A 22154-nucleotide genomic window follows, 5' to 3' on the forward strand; every position below is an offset into this window, starting at 1 on the left:
AAGCTGGCGGTCGTAAACTGACTATAGTGACCTTTCTTCTGGAATGGTCGAAGACGTTTATGACCAAAATACGTCTACTGTGGCGTTTTGGTCACTAGCAACCTCCCCAGGCCATGTAGGCATCCAGCATGGCAATCTGATGTGGCACAAGATTCAGCCTGGTCCAATTCGATTTTCTACATGGGCCTAGCCCAACAATTCGGCCTTTTTAATATATATTTTTTCTGTTAATTTTCGCTAGCTACATGGGCCTGGCCCAGTAATTTGGCCTTTATAGTTTTTGAGATTCATGCAATTATTTTGGCCCTCAGCCTTTTTGCAGTCCATTTTTTATTTTTAAGACTTTTTTCATTTCATCTTTGTCCAGCATTGTTTGGGCCAAGGCCTCTTCCAGCCCATCAATATTTTCAGCCCACTAATTCATAGGACTAGACAACAAAGAAACAGTTGAGTTTTTTTATTTTGCTATCAAAGCAATATTTGTTTCGCCATACAATCATATATCATTTGTTACAGTTACATCTTCATCAGATTATCTATACATAAGCAGCAGCAACAAAAAGATGAAGCGACAGCCAAGCAACAAAAAAGATATACTGCCATCACAGCTCCAACAACAGCTAATATACACTACCAACTTCCGCTTATGTGCAAACCTACGAGAAGGCCGGCCAAATAGAAAAGGAATCGCTGAAAAGATGATCACTAGCTTAGATATTCAAAGACCATTGCCATGCTGTCGATTGAATTTGGTTGCAGCCCTTCCAGTTTGCTAAGAGCATCTCTCCAGCAGCATATCTTCTCATAACCTAAAAAGAGAACATAAACCAGCATAAGAATTTGAAACTTCTTGTCCTGCCAAAATATTAGTACTTGTTTAAAACAAAGGATTATCCACAAAAGTTATTTCCACAACCGTTTGGTCGATACCGATGGTAGTTAGTTGGTAGGCTGATTAGTTCAGTGTGTTAAACAACCAGGAGCATTTTTCTCTAAAACTGAACCAGGTATATAGTTCAAAGTGTGTTGAGCATGTGACACAAAGCATTTTCTCTATAGACTAAGATTTGAAGTTTTCCTCAGTGAAACATATGAACACAATAGGCTTCAGCTTTGCTATAAAACCTGAAAACCTTTTAGGGACTATACAAAAGGTAAACAAAACGGGTAGCTTGCAAAGAAGGTGATACAAAGATATACAGCAAGGCTCCAAGCACATGCATCTCTACACAACAGTTAGACACAGACCACATCTCACCCCAAAATAACAAATCACAAATACAATAGCTAAACTAAGCAAGCAAAAACACAGGCAAGGAAACAAAGAAAGGCTCCGACAAATTTCCATCAAACCTTGTCCTGGCAAGACTAAAGAGCTCTTGAATGTTATAAAGATACGCAAAGAATTAGCTATACTACACAGCATGACTAGCATCAGCAAGCATTGACAAGACACATATTTCGTTCATGAAATGATATGAGAATCAGAATCAGTACCATCTTAGCATTAGTAGCATGTCGGTTTTTTCTGCTCCATGGCTGTCATAAACAAAACCCCCTTAAAAACCTGAAGAAGATTAAATAAGTCTGCTTTAACAACACTAAGGGAGCGCTCTGCTAGAAACTAGACAAAATTGATGTAACAACAAAGGGAGCACTCTACCAGAAGCAACAAGATTCCCACGGGCAACAACATCAAGCAGTTCTGCTATGGAGATCAACATGAACTGAAGTAAAACAAAAACTGAATATTCTGATCCTTGACGCCATTCTCATCAGATTTAGCACCCCATAAACACTTGTATAAACAGACAAAATGGAACATAGAGATTATGGTCTTTTTTTCTCCTTACATAGGTTCAGAATTTCAAACAGATTTACCAAATGACCGCCATCTAAATTCATCGTGGGGTTGACCCTAAAGGCGCAACACTTGGGTGAACAACCTTCAGATATCTTAAAACACGAGAAAAACACTCTTACTTGCCAAGTAATACAAGTAGTGTTCAGGTTCAGTAGAATTTATTACAAGAAATTTTAAACCTTCAAATCAGAAGTTGAATTTATTACTTGAATAGATTACACATAGTAAAACTTCATGGTTAACTTGGTTTACTCATTAGTGAAAAAGAGTGCAGTTTTAAGCCGTACAGGAAAGTCCAACGTTCAGAATTTCACTCAAACTCCTACAGACAACAAAACCAGGGAGTAAACCAAAGCGTTTCACAACAAACCAGAAAAGGATGCTAATCCTCCACTATACCAATAACACATACAAAATTTTGTGCAGAAGGATGCAACTTGATGTAGAAGGCATCACAAAAAATTAAATCTCTTCCCAGTTTCATGACCCACCTAACCAACGTATATCTAAAACATAGGTATGCATCCAGTGGACAAATATAACTTTGTTAGTAAATAAGGGTCTCATCACAAGACTTCACATCTCTTATCAAATTGACCCACATAGAAATAAAATAGAGTAATGTGTTTCAACTTAGGAAAAAAACATTTACATCTCTTGTACATTCTCTTCAATGTTCTCTCGAAGCAGATGATCCCCTCGAAGCAGTCCTCCAGGCCAAGCCTCTTGAGGGCTCTCACGGCATGGATCATGTCACCGTTGGTGAAAATCTGAAACAAACACATGTGTCAGGAGCCCATTAATTAGCCATTTGCTCCGAGTATGAAGTTTGATCAGCATGGGAAGGGGACGTACGATCTTGAGGATGCGCATGTTCTTGAGAATCTGCTTCAGAACGGGGTTTGGCTTGATGTTGTCGTAGGGCAGTATTCCATGGACAAAGCTGTGAGAGGCAAACAGGAAATACAGGAAGATGTTATAGAGTAGAGTACCACAAAGAATCGACAGACATGTAGGAGAAGATGGGCTCATGGCCTATAAATGTTTTGCTCCCAGCCAGCATCATGAATTTTCTTAGCTAGTACTAACTACCAAGCTGGCACTGCCTCACCCATACTACAGTAAGACGTCCTTATATACTACTCCATATAGTATTGGAGTAGAAAATATAGAAGCAGTTTTCAGCTGACAGTACGCCACGGCGCAGCCAAATAAACAGCGGCAGCATACCAAAATTCGCAACTAGAGGAAGAGAAAGGGGCACAAGGGAGGGAGGGAGGGCGGACGGGGATGGTGGGATTACCGAGCCTTGGATCTCCTCCCGGGCGATGTAGAAGGGGTCCTGCGCGGAGCTCATGGCGGACGCCGGAGGTTGGTGAGGTCGGCGAGGGGCAGCTGCTGCCTCCGAGGATGCAGCCGCAACAGCAGCATCTTGTCGCCTCCTCCGGTTCTGGCTCCAGCGATTGCCGCAGTCCGTCCAGCTCGACGAAGCGCCGCGCATCGAAGCATGAACACGCGCGCCGGCGAGCAAGCCAGGTGTAGTGCTTTGTCGACGCCACATCCAGTAGTGGTTCAGCGAGATGTCATGGACCTGCAAAAACAATTAAAGAGAACAAATAATAAGGTAACATCGTCAATAAATTGCAGCTTTTGAAAGCAACTATAGTTATTCAGAAAACATGATTGCTGCAACTTTAAGCCAAGCAGTACACATTCATGTCAAATATACATGTGTAAGATACTAGAAGCATTTCATTGCATATCTATGTGTACTGCTATAATTTTACGCCAAGTAGTGCACTAGTACATCAATTACACTAAGCCTCAAGCCACTATTTAAAAAAAAGTATTTTATCATCATTCTTCAATAGCTTGAATTTCAGAACGGCCACTGTTTGTATTTTAATGAAGAACACCCCAAGCAAATAACAACAGATGGGCATTAAGACAAAAAAATAGCAGTCGCAGCATCATGTTTCAGCAGCACTGCAGTACAAATCCTTGTGTAGTGGAGGCCATAGGAACTATACTTAGTTCCAGTTGTGCATGTGGCACCAGGTGGTTGGAGACAAAGCCAGCAAGAGCAAGAGTGGTAACATAATTACTACAGCAACCACACTTCTCCCATTTGGTGCAGATATCAGTATCCAACTTAGTAAATGAGTAGCCACTTCTTCAATCTGAAGATCAGTTTTGTACTAGCAATAAACAGCCAAGAAGGCGATAAAACACCTACCAAAATCCAGTCATCTCTACATATATACAGGCATACAGCAGCCAGACAGAATGGACTCCCCAGTGACTCAAAAATGCCTCTCCCCTCTTCTTGCATCACTGTCAACGGTGCACACTGCACTGAAATGGAGCGCTCTAGTAGCAAAAAAATCCATATGACATCCAACAGACAAAAGTTCCTACCATGCCTTGGCTAGTGATGACAATGGCAGTGCAAAGCAGACTGATCTCCTGCCCATGCATTCTGCAGAGCATTTTTTGGTGGATAATAACACAATGAAAAATGTTGGATGCAGCCCATCGATAGACACTGGTACTATTTTAAGTCTCTGGGCTAGAGCGCCAGATCTCAAAAGCTAGAATGATGGAATTGTGGATAAAATAAAGCATCAATGCATCCTTTATTAGACTACTACTAGTGATGGAATTGTGGATAAAATAAAGCATCAATGCATCCTTTATTAGACTACTACTACTACTAGCCAGTAAGATATACTAGTATGTATTACCTTCAATGTTGGTCTTGATGTGTGATGAGATCCCCGAGCTCAGTGGGTACAGAGTGTCGTCGAGGTCTACAGCAGAGAAACATGATCAGAACTTGTGCATTCATTCAGTAATAGAAAAACAGAGTTGTGAAAGGAGGAAACACAAAGATATAAATAAAGTTTCAGAGCAGAAGGTAGACATAAATAAATAAGAGAATAAATGGCGAGTGGCATTCTGCAGAGAACAGGCTGCCTACCGAAGAGGAGGCAATCAAATTTGGGTTCCTGGACTTGAGGCAGCGCTCGTCGAACTCCATAATCTGGGCTGTGGTGAAAGAACTGCAGAAAGGGTCAACAATCAGCGTTGGCCTGAGCTCTCGGCGCTGAGCTCAGGAGTCCACGCGCAGAGCTCTGCATCGAAACCACCACCAGCGAAACCAATAAGACCACACGCCCCATCAACGGCAACAGCAGCAAGGGGGGAGCGGGAGCGGCGAACGAACCTGCGGCGTTGGGGACGGCGACACCGAGGGCGGAGATGTCGAGGGTGTCCTTGCCATCGCTCATGGCCACTGGAGACTCGGTCTCCTTCCTCCTGCACGGGTGACGGCGAGGGAAGGCTGGGTGAGAAACCCTAGCGGCGGGGCCATGGCCATGGCTGCGGGGTAGGGGTTAGGCCTGAGCTGGTAGCTGCTGGGTTAGGCGACGAGGGGGACGAGGGTGGGTTTGCCGGCCTCGACAATGACACAGAGCACGGGTGGGCGGACGAGGCACAGCATCTGGCCCATCTAGCTGAGGTAGTAGGCGACGAGTGGTGCGGGGGAGAGGGAGAGACGAGGGAGAGATGGTGAGGGGAGGGAGGGACGAGGTCGGCGGCGGTGGGTGAGGAGGACGGCGAGGTCGGCGGTGGGTGGGAGGTTGGATCAGGAGGCGCGGGGGAGAGATTGGCCCTGCATCGAGGGAGAGGGGAGAGGATCTGAGGGGGGAGGGAGAGAAAGAAAGAAAGAATGGAGGCGGGGGGTGGGTGGAAAATGTCCACGAGGACAGACCTAGGGTTTTGGCTCGGGTGGGTTTGGGCCGTTGGATCCGGAAGCATCCGACGGTGGTTGATGCGTGATCCGTGTGATATGCTCATGGTCCAATCAGAACGCAGCAAACCATTTGATGACCTTATGGCCATATAAATTGGTCGTGATCGATTCAAGATAAAAAAATTCATTCCATTTTTCAGTGCTCAAAATGAGTTTTTTTGTGAAAGTCCTATCAAATATTTGTTCAAATGATATCATATTTTGCACAAGTTTACATCGTGGATTTGCAAACAATATTGACAAAGGGATTTTTTATTTCCTTTGCACGAAAAAATTCCATTTTTCGAGTGCCCAAAATAAGTTTTTTTAATGAAGGACCTATAATATATTTGTTGCAAAATTGTACCAAATCAATTTTCTAAAATACTAGGACATATTTAACGCACAATTGACCAAATGGTTAGGTGTCAAAAGTTTTTATCCACCTCTGGTGAAAAAGACAAATTTCCGCTCATTCAGCTGGAAATGGTCAAATTTGAACTGCAGGTGCCTTATAGTTTGCTCTTTATTTTTTCCAAAAATCATTTCTAGGTACATAAGTATATATTTAATCAGAGAAACATAAAAAAAATTCCAAGATTCAACCACTAGCTAGGAACGGTCATTCCCGCCGTTTTGACCGCATTTTGAAACGGGCATAAAAAATTTGAAAAAAATCAAAAAATTGGAAACCCTTCGCATTGCGTCATTATATATGACCAAGTTATCAGGGAAAATGATAAACTTGTAATACGGCAATTATTTGAAAAAAGTGTTCTCAGAAATGAGCTATCATGCATGAAGATTCATAGCTTTCAAGCAAAATGATCAATCTTATGGCCACATTCATGATTTAGTTTGTTCAGATGATCTCATATTGTGCACAAGGGTGCATCTTGGAATGGCAAACAATGTTGCCTATGGGAGTTTTTATTTCCTTTGGACGAAAAATCAATTTTCCATTTTTTGAGTGCCCAAAATGAGTTTTTTTGTGAAGGACCTATAATATATTTGTTGCACAATTGTACCAAATCAATTTTCAAAAATACTAGGACATATTTAATGCACAATTGACCAAATGGTTAGGTGCCAAAAGTTTTTATCCACCTCTCGTGAAAAAGACAAATTTTCGCCGATTCAGCTGGAAACGGGTCAAATTTGTACTGCAACTGCGTTATAGTTTGCTCTTTATTTTTTCCAAAAATCATTTCTAGGTACATAAGTATCTATTTAATCAGAGAAACACCAAAAAAATCCAAGATTCAACAACTAGCTAGGAACGGTCATTCCCGCCGTTTTGACCGCATTTTGAAACGAGCATAAAAAATTCAAAAAAATTCAAAAAATTGGAAACCCTTCGCATTGTGTCATTATATGTGACCAAGTTTCCAGGAAAAATAATAAACTTGTAATACGGAAATTATTTTAAAAAAATATTCTCAAAAATGAGCTATCATGCGTGAAGATTCATGGCTTTCAAGCCAAATGATCAATCTTATGGCCACAATCATGGCATAGTTTGTTCAAATGATCTCATATTGTGCACGAGGATGCATCTTGGAATTCCAAACAATGTTGCCTAAGGGAGTTTTCTTTTTCTTTGCATGGAAAATTCATTTTCCATTTTCCGAGTGCCCGAAATGAGGTTTTTTTGTGAAAGAACTACCAAATAATTGTTGCAAAAATGGACCAAATCAATTTTATAAAATACTAGGCCATGTTTAATGCACAATTGAAAAAATGGTTGGGTGTAAAAAGTTTTGATCCACCTCTGGTGAAAAAGACAAATTGTCGACGATTTAGTTGGAAGCGGGTCAAATTTGAACTGCAGCTGCCTCATAGTTTGCTATTTATTTTTTACAAAAATCATTTCTAGGTACATAAGTATCTATTTTATCATAGAAACACCAAAAGTTTTCCAAGATTCAACCACTATCTAGGAACGGTCAAGCCCGCCGTTTTGACCGCATTTTGAAACGGGCATAAAAAATTCAAAAAAAATCTAAAAATTGGAAAACCTTAGCATTGTGTCATTATATGTGACCAAGTTTCCATGAAAAATAATAAACTTGTAATACTGTAATTATTTTAAAAAAGTGTTCTCAGAAATGAGCTATCATGCGTGAAGATTCATGGCTTTCAAGCCAAATGATCAATCTTATGGCCACATTCATGGCATAGTTTGTTCAAATGATCTCATATTGTGCACAAGGGTGCATCTTGGAATTCCAAACAATGTTGCCTAAGGGAGTTTTCATTTTCTTTGCATGGAAAATTCATTTTCCATTTTCCGAGTGCCCGAAATGAGGTTTTTTGTGAAGGATCTACCAAATAATTGTTGCAAAAATGGACCAAATCAATTTTATAAGATACTAGACCATGTTTAATGCACAATTGACAAAATGGTTGGGTGTAAAAAGTTTTGATCCACCTCTGGTGAAAAAGACAAATTGTCGCTGATTTAGTTGGAAGCGGGTCAAATTTGAACTGCAGCTTCCTCATAGTTTGCTATTTATTTTTTACAAAAACCATTTATAGGTAAATAAGTAACTATTTAATCAGAAATACATGGTTTTATGGCGAGACATCGAGGTTTGGACGGTAGCCGAGGGCCCCAACTCTAGAGCGCGTAAGCTCGCATGCCCGTCGCGTGGTCACCGCGTGACCGTGGCATTGCCATGTGTTCTGGGCGGCCTAGGCATGTCTAGTGGGTTGGGCACTCCCCAGTTAGGTGTTAGGAAGAAAATCACAACATAAGATTCTCACGAGGAGAGCGATCGATGATCAAACATGAATAAGCAGCCAAGTGTTTGATTTGCGGTACGGGAAATGCACATGGCTAATGGGCGTGAGTTTTGGCTGAGGATGATCAGTTACTAAGAAGACTGTCTTCACAAATTTTCACCTCAAAAGGAGGAGCCTAGGTGGTACTTGCTTTACAAAGTACCACACTGGACGTAAATACAAATGTTGAAGCTGGGCTCAAAATAATGAATGAATTGAGCTGACATTTGGTGGAGGATGGTTATTTGAGCATAGGAAAGCACTATAGAAAATGGATACCATTTGGACATGCCAAAGTGGTACTTCCTTCACAAAGTGCTTCTCTGAACAGAATAGGAAAATGAATATTTTCGAATTATTTTTGAACTAGGCAAGGAATGTTTTTGACACATTTGATGAAGATATGATCCAAAACATTTATGAGAATTTTTTGGGAATTTTTGGAATAACAGAAATATAGGTTGCTTCACAACCTAGGGCAAAAAACTGCCACATGGACATGACACATAGGCAAAACTGATGAGATGGCGCCTAGTCATCACAACCCACCACAATCTACAAGGCTATGACCATCTATATTGGTCATTAACAACTAGAAATAAGGCAGCGGACTAGCACTGTTTGCTTTGTGACCATTTCGTGTAAGGAAAATACGACCTTTCTGACCAAAATGGTCGCAATGGTTTAGGGTTTGGAGCCCCCTAAACAGCTTTTGACCAATTGGTCTGAAATGGTAATAGATCTATGACCAATTCTTCCAGGGTCACTAATAGAAGGTCACTAGTTGACATATTTCTTGTAGTGTATGCGCATCGAGCCTTCGACGAGGACATGTTGGACGCTAGAAACCTGCATCTCGATCTCTTTCGCCATTTGGAACCGCTGGAATAGAGAGCTATGGTTTGGAGAATTAGGATTAGATGGCTAGTCTAACTGAAGTAGTAGATGATTATTTAAAGTGGTTAAAACAATGTGAATGCAGTGGGGTTTGGATGCAAATGAAGACGAAGGGGAGGTGAAGAAGCCGAGGAGAATCGGTTCCCGATGGAGAAGTAAATGGGAGAAGTGGCATGCAGGCAGTTGATTACACGGATAGGTAGACTAAACGAAAAGGCTATGCGGGTAGACTGATGAGTCGTACCTGTTCGTGTACGTGCCCATCCTTCCTGATAGGTGGGACCTATGCAAACAAATAAAAAATGTGTCGTAGCTTCTTTTTTTTGAGCGCGTGAGTGGGAGACACAACATTCTCTGGTTAAGGAATACTCCCTCCGTTTAGGTGAGTATAAGTCACCTTATGAAAATGAGGTTTTCCCAAAACCTTTAGGCGTGGAGCATTAACTTCCTGCTCGATCCCCTCCCCGCCTCGTTAGCCAGCGTTCTCTTCCTTTGCTATCGCGTTCTACCTTTCCATTTTTCATCTTCTCAAGTGTGGAACGATCTGCATGCCATCCTTGATGCACCAGAATGACCACTGCATGCATCGCGGCAGGGTGTTGATTGGGCATGCATGAGAATTTGGTTCTGCTCGCAATATGAATGATACTTGAACGATGAAGTGAACAGGCATGCTAGCACGGGAGACCTATTTCCGCTATACAATACTGGAGTACTCATGTTCCTACTAGTAGTAGTAGTAGTACAATTGTGGTACACTTGATGGTCAAAATACTATTCATCCAGTCCTCACAGTGAAGTGACAACACCCTGCGCCTGACACTAGTCCAGGCGGCGTGTTCGGGTTACCAAAGTCAGCCTCACCTTGTGCACTGTGCAGTATGTCACCGCCGTTGTACAGCACATTGGCGCCTCGCCTCGTCTCCCTCTCCGCTCCCATAGCACCACTCCATCTCCATCTCCTTCTCCGTCTGTGTCTCCATATCACTGTGCCCCCGTGTACCGTCGCCTCACTCGCCTCCCCCAGTACCACTATTCCCTCGCTAGCCGCTCCAGCACCGACAGCCTTCTCCCCCATAAATCAAGCCCCCCAAAACCCCCGCCTTCCAAACTCCACCATGGCCGAACGCGAACCACGCAGCATCCATATGAGCCACGATTGGAGCAATCTACCCAGTGACATCCTCGACCTCTGTCGTTCGTGTATGGATATGTTGAGCGCCATGCGGCTGGTTGCATGCTCGAGGGACATGCACACGGCCATCGCCAAAGCGAGGCCTAAGCTTTTCAAGACACCCTGCTTGCTGCTATCTGGTCTTGCGAGATTGGCTCACCTTGATATGAAGGTGTACATGATGCCCCTCAACTTCAATCCTATCTCCATTAGCCGAAACTTCTTTGCAGGTATGTAGTGGGTCGCCGTACATCATTTCCCTCGACATCGATCCGATCACCATCGCCCGAAACTTCTTGGCAAGTATGTACTTGGTCAGTGTCGGTGTCAAAACCGGCGGATCTCGGGTAGGGGGTCCCCAACTGTGCGTCTAGGCGGATGGTAACAGGAGACAAGGGACACGATGTTTTTACCCAGGTTCGGGCCCTCTCGATGGAGGTAAAACCCTACTCATGCTTGATTAATATTGATGATATGGGTAGTACAAGAGTTGATCTACCACGAGATCAGAGAGGCTAAACCCTAGAAGCTAGCCTATGGTATGATTGTTGTTCGTCCTACGGACTAAAGCTCTCTGGTTTATATAGACACCGGAGAGGGCTAGGGTTACATAGAGTCGGTTACAATGGGAGGAGATCTTCATATCATATCGCCAAGCTTGCCTTCCACGCCAAGGAAAGTCCTATCTGAACACGGGACGAAGTCTTCAATCTTGTATCTTCATAGTCCGGGAGTCCGGCCAAAGGTCATAGTCCGGCCATCCGGACACCCCCAAATCTAGGACTCCCTCAGTTGGCATGAACTACCACTGGATGGCTTCCTTGAGAGAAGACGGTAAAAAGTTGGTGCTCGTGAACTTCCAGACCTCCCATGAGATTATTCTTCCTTCGTTGGATTATATAGAGTATTACCATCGCGGTCCAAGTCATCTAGATTACCACATCAGTTGGACGGACCTTGTTTTGCAGAAGATTGTAATCTGCCAAGTGCCCACACGACATGCGAATTACACAGACTTCAAGCTAATTGCCTTGCTCGACCGCGGACTCACCTATCTTTCCGCCGGTGCCTTCTTTAGCTGGAGAGAATCCAGCTCGCAGTGGATCATCGTCAAAGCTGATACACACTTCTATGATGCTATTGAACACAATGGCACCACCTACATGATCGACAAAGCAGATGGCACCACGTATTGCTAGGACGGCGCGTGTAAGTTGTTTCCGTCTCATGTTAATGATGACGCCATGACACTGTTTGAACTTTTTGTGATGATTGGCATATCCCTGTTTGAGCAGAATTTGAGTAGAACTATGGCAATGTATTAGAGACGTCGTAAATCAGCTATATTTTCAATGAGTTAATTCATGCGATTGTGACCATGTCATTACAGCCAATTTGTACCCTGAATAATCAAACGGTTAGCAATATATGGATATTATCCTTATTTTACAGTAATCTATATACAACTACTAAATATGAGTGTGTATCAATGGCCATGTTAGTTTCCTCATTTTCATGATGTAGAAACATGCACCACACTGTTGGTTTCATCTAACCATACATTAGGGAAGTAAATGTGCATATGGAGAACTCTATATTTGGAAGTAGTGAAATCCTGCAATGCTTACCATGTGTACATACCTATATTCGCCCTTCAGCAATCAATGGCTAGAATAATATCCTCACAATTTTTTTGCCCACAGAACACGAGTATATAACAATGCATGGTCTGTTAGTTACCTTGAAGAATTTGTTTGTGAGGACAGAACATGATTATATAACATGCATGACATGGTAGTTTCCTGTGAAGAATCGATTGCGAGATAACATGAGTATAGCCATGCATGGCACTTCTATATTTTCGAACCCAGTATACATTTCCCTGTATTTTCCTCCCAGTTCCAACAGGGACATATCAATGCTATTTCTTGCATTATCCTACTCATACTCTGAACAATGCTGATCTTACATTAACAATGCCTATCCTTTTTGATATGATGTAGTGTCCCTACAATTGCTTCCCTTTGTAATCACACCACCTTTGCCAAAAACAGGGAAGCACAACTAGTTCCTCGCTCGATCAGACGACGGCAAAAGACTAATGATCATTCTGACACATGAGCCGGAAAAGTTATATTGCAAAAAAACCACTGTATACAAGCATCATGTAATACGTGAGTATCCGGACAGTGGTTGTTACGTCTATGAGCAGGATACCAGCTTGTTGGGGCCTTTAGGATTTTTTTAGTTGGAGGCGGGTAAACAGCCTTGGTTCACACTCTCTGTTTCTCGGACTCAATTATCCGATTAACCAGGAGATCACCGTTGGCAAGGACCTTGATGGCAGAGAGGCTCTGTTTGCTATGGAAAACCGTGTCTACACGGCGAGCCCTAGGAGTTCGGGAGCAAACTCCCCTGATTGTCAACGATACAGCCTGCAGCCAAAAGAAGGTGAGAATGACAAAGGCATCCGGATTAACTTTGATCCTTGGATGTCTCAATTACGACAGGCAATGATGTGGTTCAAGCCTTCAGGTTGATAGGTAATTTGGTTGTTGCATCGAAAGGGTGGAGTACTGGTGTCTCCGGATCACTGGTCACTGAAGTGGGGCTGCAAATTATGATGGTGTTGGATCATCTCTTCGAATGACTTTGTTGTCTTTGCTGTTGGTTCTGGATGGGTAGTTCTTTCTTTTGTTATGCATATTCCTTGTCATTTGGTCATCCTTGTCTATGTCACTCTTACTATGTAATAGTTGCTTCTGTTTAGAATGTCATTCTCGTCTGGATCATGAGAGTCTGAGCGCTGCAGATGGGTGCGTTTTGGTGGTGTAGCAAGACTTCTTATGAACTATCATGTCTTGCTGTTTATATCAGTAGTAGTCACTACTCAGTGTTTGAATGTTGTATATATCGTTGTTTCGAACTGTTTATTGTCTCGAACTACTGGTGGGCTAAATGAGGGCATCACCATTCTCCAGTGTTTAGAGTATATCTCCTTTTTTTCAAGTTATATAATTTGAGCTTAGTGTCTTTTCGATGATGTACACTTGTTTGGGCCAGTGAGGTGTCGTTGAATATGGGTCGAGTAGTAACGCAATGCCAAGTAGGTCAATTATGACTCTCAGGCCGGGCTCTCAAAAGATCCTGAAAAAAAAGGTCGGGCTCTCCAAAAAAGAAAGAATAAGGACTCTTAGGCCGACATGTGGGCGTCACCGGTGTTTTCGTGCGCTTGCGCACCGAGAGCATATTGGCGCGTGCTCGAAATTCATACTACCTTTTCATCCCCAGTCTCCCGCCCCTCCCCCACATCTGGAATCTCGATTCCTACTCCAGTTCCCCCAAATCCCCCTCCTGTACTCCATGTACTCAAGCGCACTATCATGTCGCCGCTCAACGCGGCTCTCCGAGCCGGAGATCCTGAGGTCCGTCCTTTCTTCGGTCGCTGCGTGCTGTTGCTCAATAGTGGCATGGCGGCGCTTGACGACCAGTTTGCCGGCAAAGTGCTGATGGTAACCATCAACAGCGACCGGCCTCCCGTCTCGCCGGACGACCTTGTCAAAGCTCTTGGCATTGCGCACGGCATCCAAATAAGTGACTTGCTCGTCGAAGTCTGTCCGCCACCGGCTGATCTCTTCATCAGGTTCCGGACAACTTTCGACTGCAGTCGTGTGTTCGAATCTTCCCGGCGTTTGTTCTGCGATGGCGCGCTGGTGAGCTTTGATTGGTGGCACCCAGGATGGGGCTCGGTGCCCTCTGAGCTTGAGTTTTTAACAAAGCTTACCTTCCACGGCATGCCTCGACGTGCTTCGAACAACGAGTCCATGAACGAGCTTATCAACGACCTTGGAGGTGAGCTCGTAAGTATGTTTGCTCCTCCAGACAGCTGGGCTCTGACGGTTATGGCATGGATGAAGAAGTCGTCCACCATACCGAAGGTGATTGGTGTTGAGATACCGGTGCAGGAACCGGGGTTGTACTATTTGTCGCCACCAAGGCCGTCGCGGACCATGTTAGAGATGTACCTGTATCGAGTATGCGTGCATGTCGAAGAAGTGGTCAATCCATCAATCGAAGTCATGCCGCCGCCGCTGGTGCCAGGGTCCGTCGACGATGTCCATTACAGGAGTCAACGTCAGACTTTCCTCGTGTTGCTCGGAACGATGGATGGCACAGGGCCTACTCCATCGCGCGGCGGAGGCCACTGCTTCTTTGGGAGAAGAGGCAGGGCTGCCTGCCTGGATGTGCTGTAATTTGAGGTAACAACTAAATCTTGTCAGATACTAGTTAAATCTGAGCTATGGGTGTGAAGCACTGATATGCCAGTACATTTGATTGTGACTTGTTCTAATTTTGTACCTGAACTTTTTTTAGAAAGGGTTGTACATCAACTTAATGTGCTAACAGAACTTATTGTGTTCTCTGTCTGTTTTCTTTGCACAACATTCAAGATATTTCCCCATCATTGATAAAGATGATGAACCATTATGTACGACTTCGTTGGTTTCAACATAGCTCTTCCTGTAGCGATCCACTGCTTCCATCCTGATTGTGTCGCCTGCGTGAAATTTTTGTATGCAAGTTCAGTGTGCTATGATGTTCTATATGATTGTGTCAACTATATAAGTTTTTACTGAGCATCAGCAATGCATATGGCTGAAAGATGTATTTACGAGCATCGACCAATGGGTCTCTCTCTCTATCGCTCTCTCTCTCTCTCTCACGCACACACACACACACACACGCACACGCACAAGTGGGACCTGTTGAATTATTTATTTGCTCGTTACAGCTTTTAATTAGGTTCCACTCGAATCTAACTTTTTTCTTAAGTTATTAATTGAGCTCAGTGACTTCAAAAATTTGTACAGAAGCCTTGTTTGGGCCTTTCCGGCGTCGCTGAATGTGGGCTGACTAACCATGTTAGGTTGTACTATACTACACATGCCTTTTTTTCAACATCAGCAATGCAACTGAGCCGACAGTTGTACACAATATCCCGGTCAACTTGTTATTCTCCGCCTCGCTGGGCTGCAAACTTTCCTAGGAGGTATGCATTAGGCTTAACAAGAAAATGGACTTTAAGAAATAATAAATGGGATGTAATTATAATAACTGGGCAGTAACTATGCACCAAACACATAATTAGTTTAAAAATATATTATTATTGGAATTTGAAAATTTTAATTTCATTACTTGTTGCGCGCGCAATATTTCGTTGGATTTTTAACGTAATACAACTTTATTTTGAAATTATATTTAACCTGACTAGAAATTTCGGATAAAAATATTTCAGATCCCATCAAAATGTGGGAATTTTTTTTGAATTCTGTTTTGAGCGATTGTTTGAAATTATTAATCGTTTTCCTAGTTAGAAGTTGGGCTGTACTTTTAACAAACTGTAAATGGGCTGTAGTAAATTCCATTAGAATTAAAAAATGGGTTGTACATTCTTACAAATCGCAAATGGGCTATATGTTCTCTGGCAAATCTGAGCTGTGGGCCTACTAAGTTGACGTGTACCAAGGGCTTTTTCTTTGCTCAAAAAAAAACAAGGGCTTTGTCAACTTAGTCAATATAAATGATTCTAGCTGCAGTGATAGTACGATGTCCATCCAATGGCCATAGTGCTTCTTCAACCTCTGGTCTTCTTGCTCCAGCCGCCCAAAGCAGCGCCGGTCCTGCCGCATGCTCCTGCCTCCCGTGGCCGGCTGGGCTGCCGCGGAGGCCTCACCGTCCCCTACTATTCCCACCGCTGGCCAGGCCCTGCGGCGACGGCAGCCACACATCGCAGCCGAACCAGTGAACCCTCGTACTCCTCTCCGCGCGGGCTTCCACTGCCGCGTCTTCCCCGGCTCCCCGTCGTCCCCTTCCTAGGCCTCGTCGTCGTCCACCACCGTGGTGCTCTCGGCGCGGCGTGGTCAACATGGTCAAGGAACAACTTCCATCGAACGTGGACTCTACGTGGAGAGGCTAACAGCTGGGTCCACGGCCGCAGCAAGGAAGTGCCTCATTATTACGCGGAAAATAATGATACCTCCACCTGACAGCTGGGACCCATCAGACGGGCCACCGTATTTCGCGAAAAAAAACATTTTCCCCCTGACTGCTGGGACCCACTAGCTACATCTTCGCACGCAAGGAAGTGCGTCCGGGCAAAGAAAATGATTTGCCCCCCTGACTGCTGGGACCCGCCAGCTACATCTTCGCACGCAAGGAAGTGCGTCCAAAAAAACGATTCATCCCCCTGACTGGTGGGACCCACCAGCTACATCTTCGCACGCAAGGAAGTGCCTGACAGTCGGGACCGACCTGGTCGAAGCGTACGTAGCATTGTCATTCTGGTCGCGAACGTGTACGTACATACTGGTGGATGTAGAGGCGCGCACGTGTCGTAGTAGAGGCGCACACGTGTCGTAGTAGAGGCGCGCACTTAGCATGTACACATACGTACAGCAGTCAGGGTGCAAGAAAGAAAATATGCCATGTTTGTGTACATACGGGCGGGGTCTCGAACGCCTACTCGCGCATATATACGTACGGCCAGGGCTCGTGTACATGGCTGGGTCGGAACGGAGAAACAGCGTCGTCGTCGTGTTCATGGGGAGCCAACCGGCTGGGTCGGACCGGAATGCATCGTCATGTTCATCGGGAGGGCTTGGATGGAACATGCGATGGAAACGAGGCCTGGCTTACCGCAGAACGGAGGAAACGGCCTTGTGTTCGACTGGCCACATTCGAAATGGGATCCTGTTCATTGGGAGGGGTGTGGCGTACCGCAAAACGGAGGAAACAGACCTCCTACGGTCGAAACGGGGGTCCTGTTGATCGGGATGGGTGTGGCATACCGCAAAACGGACGAAACGGACTTGTGTTGGAGCGCTACGGTCGAAACGGGGGTCCTGTTCATCGGGAAGGGTGTGGCGTACCGCAAAACGGGACTCCACGGGATACTGTTCATCTCCACCGTCGACCTCCTCCAGCCTCCACGAGCTACTGTTCATCCACCGTCGACCTCCTCCAGCCTCCACCTACGACTGTTCATCCACGGGCTCCTGTTCATCCAGCCTCCGCCACGCGCTACTCCACCGGCTACTGTTCAACCACCCCTCTCCACGGGCTCCTATTCAACCACCCCTCCATGGGCTACTATTCATCCACCCCTCCACCATCTACTGTTCATCCAGCCCTCCACGGGGTCGTCCTGTTCATCTAGCCCTCCATGGGGTCCTGTTCATCCAGCTCCAACCGGCTCGATCGATTGGGGTCCTGTTCATCCACTCCCACCGCTCACTGTTCATCCAACCCCCCCGCAACACTCACTGTTCATCCAGAGAGGCAGCATCGATCGGCTTCAGTTAGCAGCAGTAGCGAAGGAATCGCTCGATCGGGTTCAGTTAACAGCCATCGATCGATCGCTCGGGTTCAGTAACGCATAGCCTGCAGTGCAATCGCTCGGGTTTAGTTAGAGCCCAACGCCTCGCACACACACGCGTACTTGTATGAGAGAAACGCGCATCGCTCGGCCCCCGACCACCCACCGTAACCGGGAACTCCCCGAAATTTTCCTCGCACTTGCTTCTACCACGGTTTTTCTGTCATGGACGGCCCAAAGAATGTCATGCAGATGCGTCTCCGGCCCGCCCAGGACGAAAAGCCCATTTTCTGTCATGATTTTTTGTCATAGAAGTAGGAGCCCACCACATCTATGATGATACCGGGTTTTGTCACAATTATCGTCATAGAAGTGTCATATGTATGACAGAAAAAAAATTCGTTCGGCCCAAGATGTCACGTATGTGTCTTTTTTTAGTGTGGGCCAAGAATGCACCTGAGGGGAGCTCCAAGTGGAGCACAACCCACCAGGGCGCGCCTCTCCCCTAGGGTTTCCGGAATATTGGGGTATTTATAGAGCAAAGATGCGGTGCGGGAGGCCAACGAGGAGGGCACAACCCACCGGAAAACCCTAGGGGAGTCGACGAAAATCAATCCCAGCCACTGCAGAGTCTAGAACCACCAGATCCAATCTAGACACCATCATGGAGGGGTGCATCATGTCCATTGGTGCCTCTTCGATGATACGTGAGTAGTTCTTTGTCGACCTACGGGTCCGTAGTTAGTATCTAGATGGCTTCCTCTCTCTCTTGATTATCAATACAATGGTCTCTTGGAGATCTATATGATGTAAGTCTTTTCTGTTGTGTTTCTTGGGATTCAATGAACTTTGAGTTTATGATCAGATCTGAGTTTTTATCCATGGAAGTTATTTGAGTCTTCTTTGATCTCTTATATGCATGATTGATTATAGCCTCATATTTCTCATCTGATATTTGGGTTTTGTTTGGCCAACTTGATCTATCTATCTTGCAATGGGAAGAGGTGCTTTGTGATGGGTTTGATCATACGGTGCTTGATCCCTATGACAGAAGGGGAAACGACACGTATGTATCGTTGCTATTAAGGATAACAAGATGGGGTCTATTTCTACATAAATAGATCTTGTCTACATCATGTCATCGTTCTTATTGCATTACTCTGTTTTTCCATGAACTTAATACACTAGATGCATGCTGGATAGCGGTTGATGTGTGGAGTAATAGTAGTAGATGTAGGCAGGAGTCGGTCTACTAATCTTGGACGTGATGCCTATGTAATGATCATTGCCTGGAAATCGTCATGATTATTTGAAGTTCTATCAATTGCCCAACAGTAAATTTTTTCCCACCATTTTCTATTTTTCTCGAGAGAAGCCACTAGTGAAACCTACGGCCCCCGGCTCTCTTTTCATCATATTTGCCTCTGCGATATATTTTCCTTTGCTTTTATTTTCAGATCTATTAAACCAAAAATACAAAAATACCTTGCTGTAGTTTATTTATTCCGTGATCTATTTATCCTATCTACCACAATTATCTCACGTTATCTTGCCTACTTGAGGTGCCATACCCGAAAGGGATTGACAACCCCTTTAACATGTCGGGTTGCGAGTATTTGTTATTTGTGTGCAGGTGTTGTTTACGTGGTGTTAGGAGGTTCTCCTACTGGTTCAATAACCTTGGTATCATCACTGAGGGAAATACCTACTGTCGCTATACTGCATCATCCCTTCCTCTTTGGGGAAATATCGACGTAGTTCTAGCAGACATCAAGATGGTGTAAAAAGAAGAAACCCATACAATAGCAGTTGGACTCAATTCAAGACTAGATCAAGGCCATAAAGATCAAGCCAATACATGAGCAGGATCACTCCATGGAAGTTGCATTAATCGATCAATATGAGGGAACCATGACAAAACTTACAGAATATTATAGGCAAAGGGCAAAGAAGCATTGGGCAGCTAAAGGTGATAGGAACACTTCTTACTTTCAGAATGCTTTTCTTAAACGCATACGTCGCAACCGCATAGTCTATATTACAGATGCTCATGGTAACCATCTTCAGGACCCTGTTGATATAGCTGCTGAATTTTTAACTATTTCAGAAATATTTTTCCTTGAATCACTCTAACAATGCCATGGAACTGCCAAGTACAACATTGCCTCATGAATCACAAGATTTCACATACTCAATATCAAGCAAGCAGGAAATTTGGGAGATGCTTAAAGCAAGCAGGAAATTTTGGCTTCAGCATAGCTTTCTACTTGGCGGCCTGGAACTGGATAGGAGATGATGTCACTGCTTTAATTGATAATTTCTACCTTATAGGTATACTTCCGGTCCATCTCAATGATACGCATATTGCCCTCATTCTAAAAAAATTGGCTTGCCATGTTCCTTCTGATTACAGGACAAACAGTTTGTGTAATGTGATTTACAAACTTATTGCTAAATCTCTTGCAAATTGTTTAAAAATCCACTTGCCTGACTATGTGCATCCCTTGCAAGAAGCTTTCATTGAGGGTAGGCACATTTCAAATAACATCATTGTTGCTCAAGAGATAACCCATTCGTTTTCTCTATCTTCTTGGGATAGCCAACATTTTATGGTCAAAATAGATTTGGCAAAAGCTTTTGACAGGTTAGAATGGCACTTCATCATCTCTGCTTTGCATCGTAAAGGGCTGCATGGTCACTTTATAAATCTTATCCACTCTTGCATCTCCTCTCCAATTTTTTTCTGTTATCGTAAATGGACAATCTTTTGCGCACTTTAAAAGTACTCGAGGTATAAGACGGGGGTGTCCCCTTTCCCCTTTGCTTTTTGTGCTTGCGGTTAATGAACTATCGTTGGCTCTTCAGGATGCACTACAATCCAATCACCTAGTAGGTATGTCGCTTGGACTTGAATGCCCTCTTATTCACTCTTTAATGTTAGCAGATGATTTACTGGTTTATGGAAAAGCTAATGTGCAGGAGGCATCGACTATTTACAATATTTTACAACAATTTTGTCAGCTTTTGGGTCAGATCCCCAATTGGAACAAATCCGCCATTCTTTTTAGTAAAAATGTGTGTTTGCAGGTCCAGATGCCAGATTTAGATGCCAACACCATTCATCTTGGCCATCCACTCATCCTACCCGTAAAGGACATATCTGCAGCCTATAGCTTTGTGTATGAAATTTTTTTAATCCAAATATTCAGCCTACAAGGCGAACAAAATCTCTCATGCTTGAAGACTCACCCTTATTAAGTCTGTTTTTTCATCCATACCTATATATTATATATCTAATATTCTTTTCTCCAAGAAGTTCTTGCGAAAGCTCACAACGGTTATAAGGAATTTCTGGTGGGCAGGTGTAAGGGATGAACCTACTACAAAAATCTTGTGTCTCAAGGTATGGGCCGACATTTGCATTGAGAGCAAAATTGGTGGCTTAGGCATCAGGAACTTGTAGGCAACCAACCAAGGACTTATTCTTTCTACGGCATGGAGGTTGGCAAAAGAACCACACAGCCAGATGGCTTTGATTCTCAAGGCTAAGTACCACCATGATACCTCCATTTGGAGAGCCAAAGCAAACAAGCCAAAATCAGCTTTATGGGCTGCAATTCTAAAGGTAAAACCTCTCTTAATTTCAGCCTCTACTTGTCAGATTATAGATGGTAATAGTTTAGTGTGGAGTTCTCCTTGGTTTTCGAGATGGGATGAAATTTATGATCATTTAATTATACAGGAGAACCCTTTTGTATATCCTGCAATTGTTAAAGATCTTTGGTTGCCAAATCAAAAAGTTTGGAATCCTGGTCTGATTAAGTTTCTGTCCATTCCTGAGATAGCTAATAATATTCTTCATACTCCTATAGTTGCAGCTGCCGGGCAAGATGCTTTGATTTGGAAACTAACACCTGTAGGAAATTTCTCCTCCAAAAGTGCATATAAGCATTGCTTCAACAACCTTCAGCTGCCGGCTAGACAATGACCGAAAGAGGTTCATCCACAAACCATTGCTCTTCTAAACCAAGTTAGGAAAGACAAACTTATGGCACCACGGGTACAGACATTTGCTTGGAGGCTTCTTAGGAAAGCACTTCCTACAGGTAAGAGAGCAAGTAAGTTCTCTAAACACATAAATGAAAATTGCTCTAGATGTGGAAATATAGAAGATGATATGCACATGCTTTTCCTTTGCCCTTTCTTTAAAGCAGCCTGGTTTTGCTCGTCATGGTTTATTAAACAGAAATCCTTGTTGTAACTAATC

General features: G+C 43.9%; 1 long non-coding RNA gene across 4 annotated transcripts; it reads right to left on the reverse strand.

Moving 5' to 3' along the window:
• Positions 1-485: 485 nt before the first annotated feature.
• On the reverse strand, positions 486-5579 carry LOC119346082. 4 transcript variants are annotated; one of them, XR_005167347.1, is made up of 8 exons: positions 5091-5579; positions 4845-4998; positions 4609-4674; positions 3168-3455; positions 2720-2807; positions 1664-2634; positions 1498-1567; positions 486-809 (listed from the first exon to the last, which is right to left on the reverse strand). It is a non-coding gene; the product is annotated as an uncharacterized LOC119346082 (long non-coding RNA). The 4 variants fall into 4 exon arrangements; XR_005167349.1 differs by having other exon boundaries at positions 1498-1539; positions 2517-2634; positions 5091-5573; XR_005167348.1 differs by having other exon boundaries at positions 2517-2634; positions 5091-5573.
• Positions 5580-22154: the final 16575 nt, after the last annotated feature.

The sequence above is a fragment of the Triticum dicoccoides genome, unplaced genomic scaffold (genome assembly GCF_002162155.2).
Source record: "Triticum dicoccoides isolate Atlit2015 ecotype Zavitan unplaced genomic scaffold, WEW_v2.0 scaffold38583-4, whole genome shotgun sequence".
NCBI lineage: Eukaryota > Viridiplantae > Streptophyta > Magnoliopsida > Poales > Poaceae > Triticum > Triticum dicoccoides.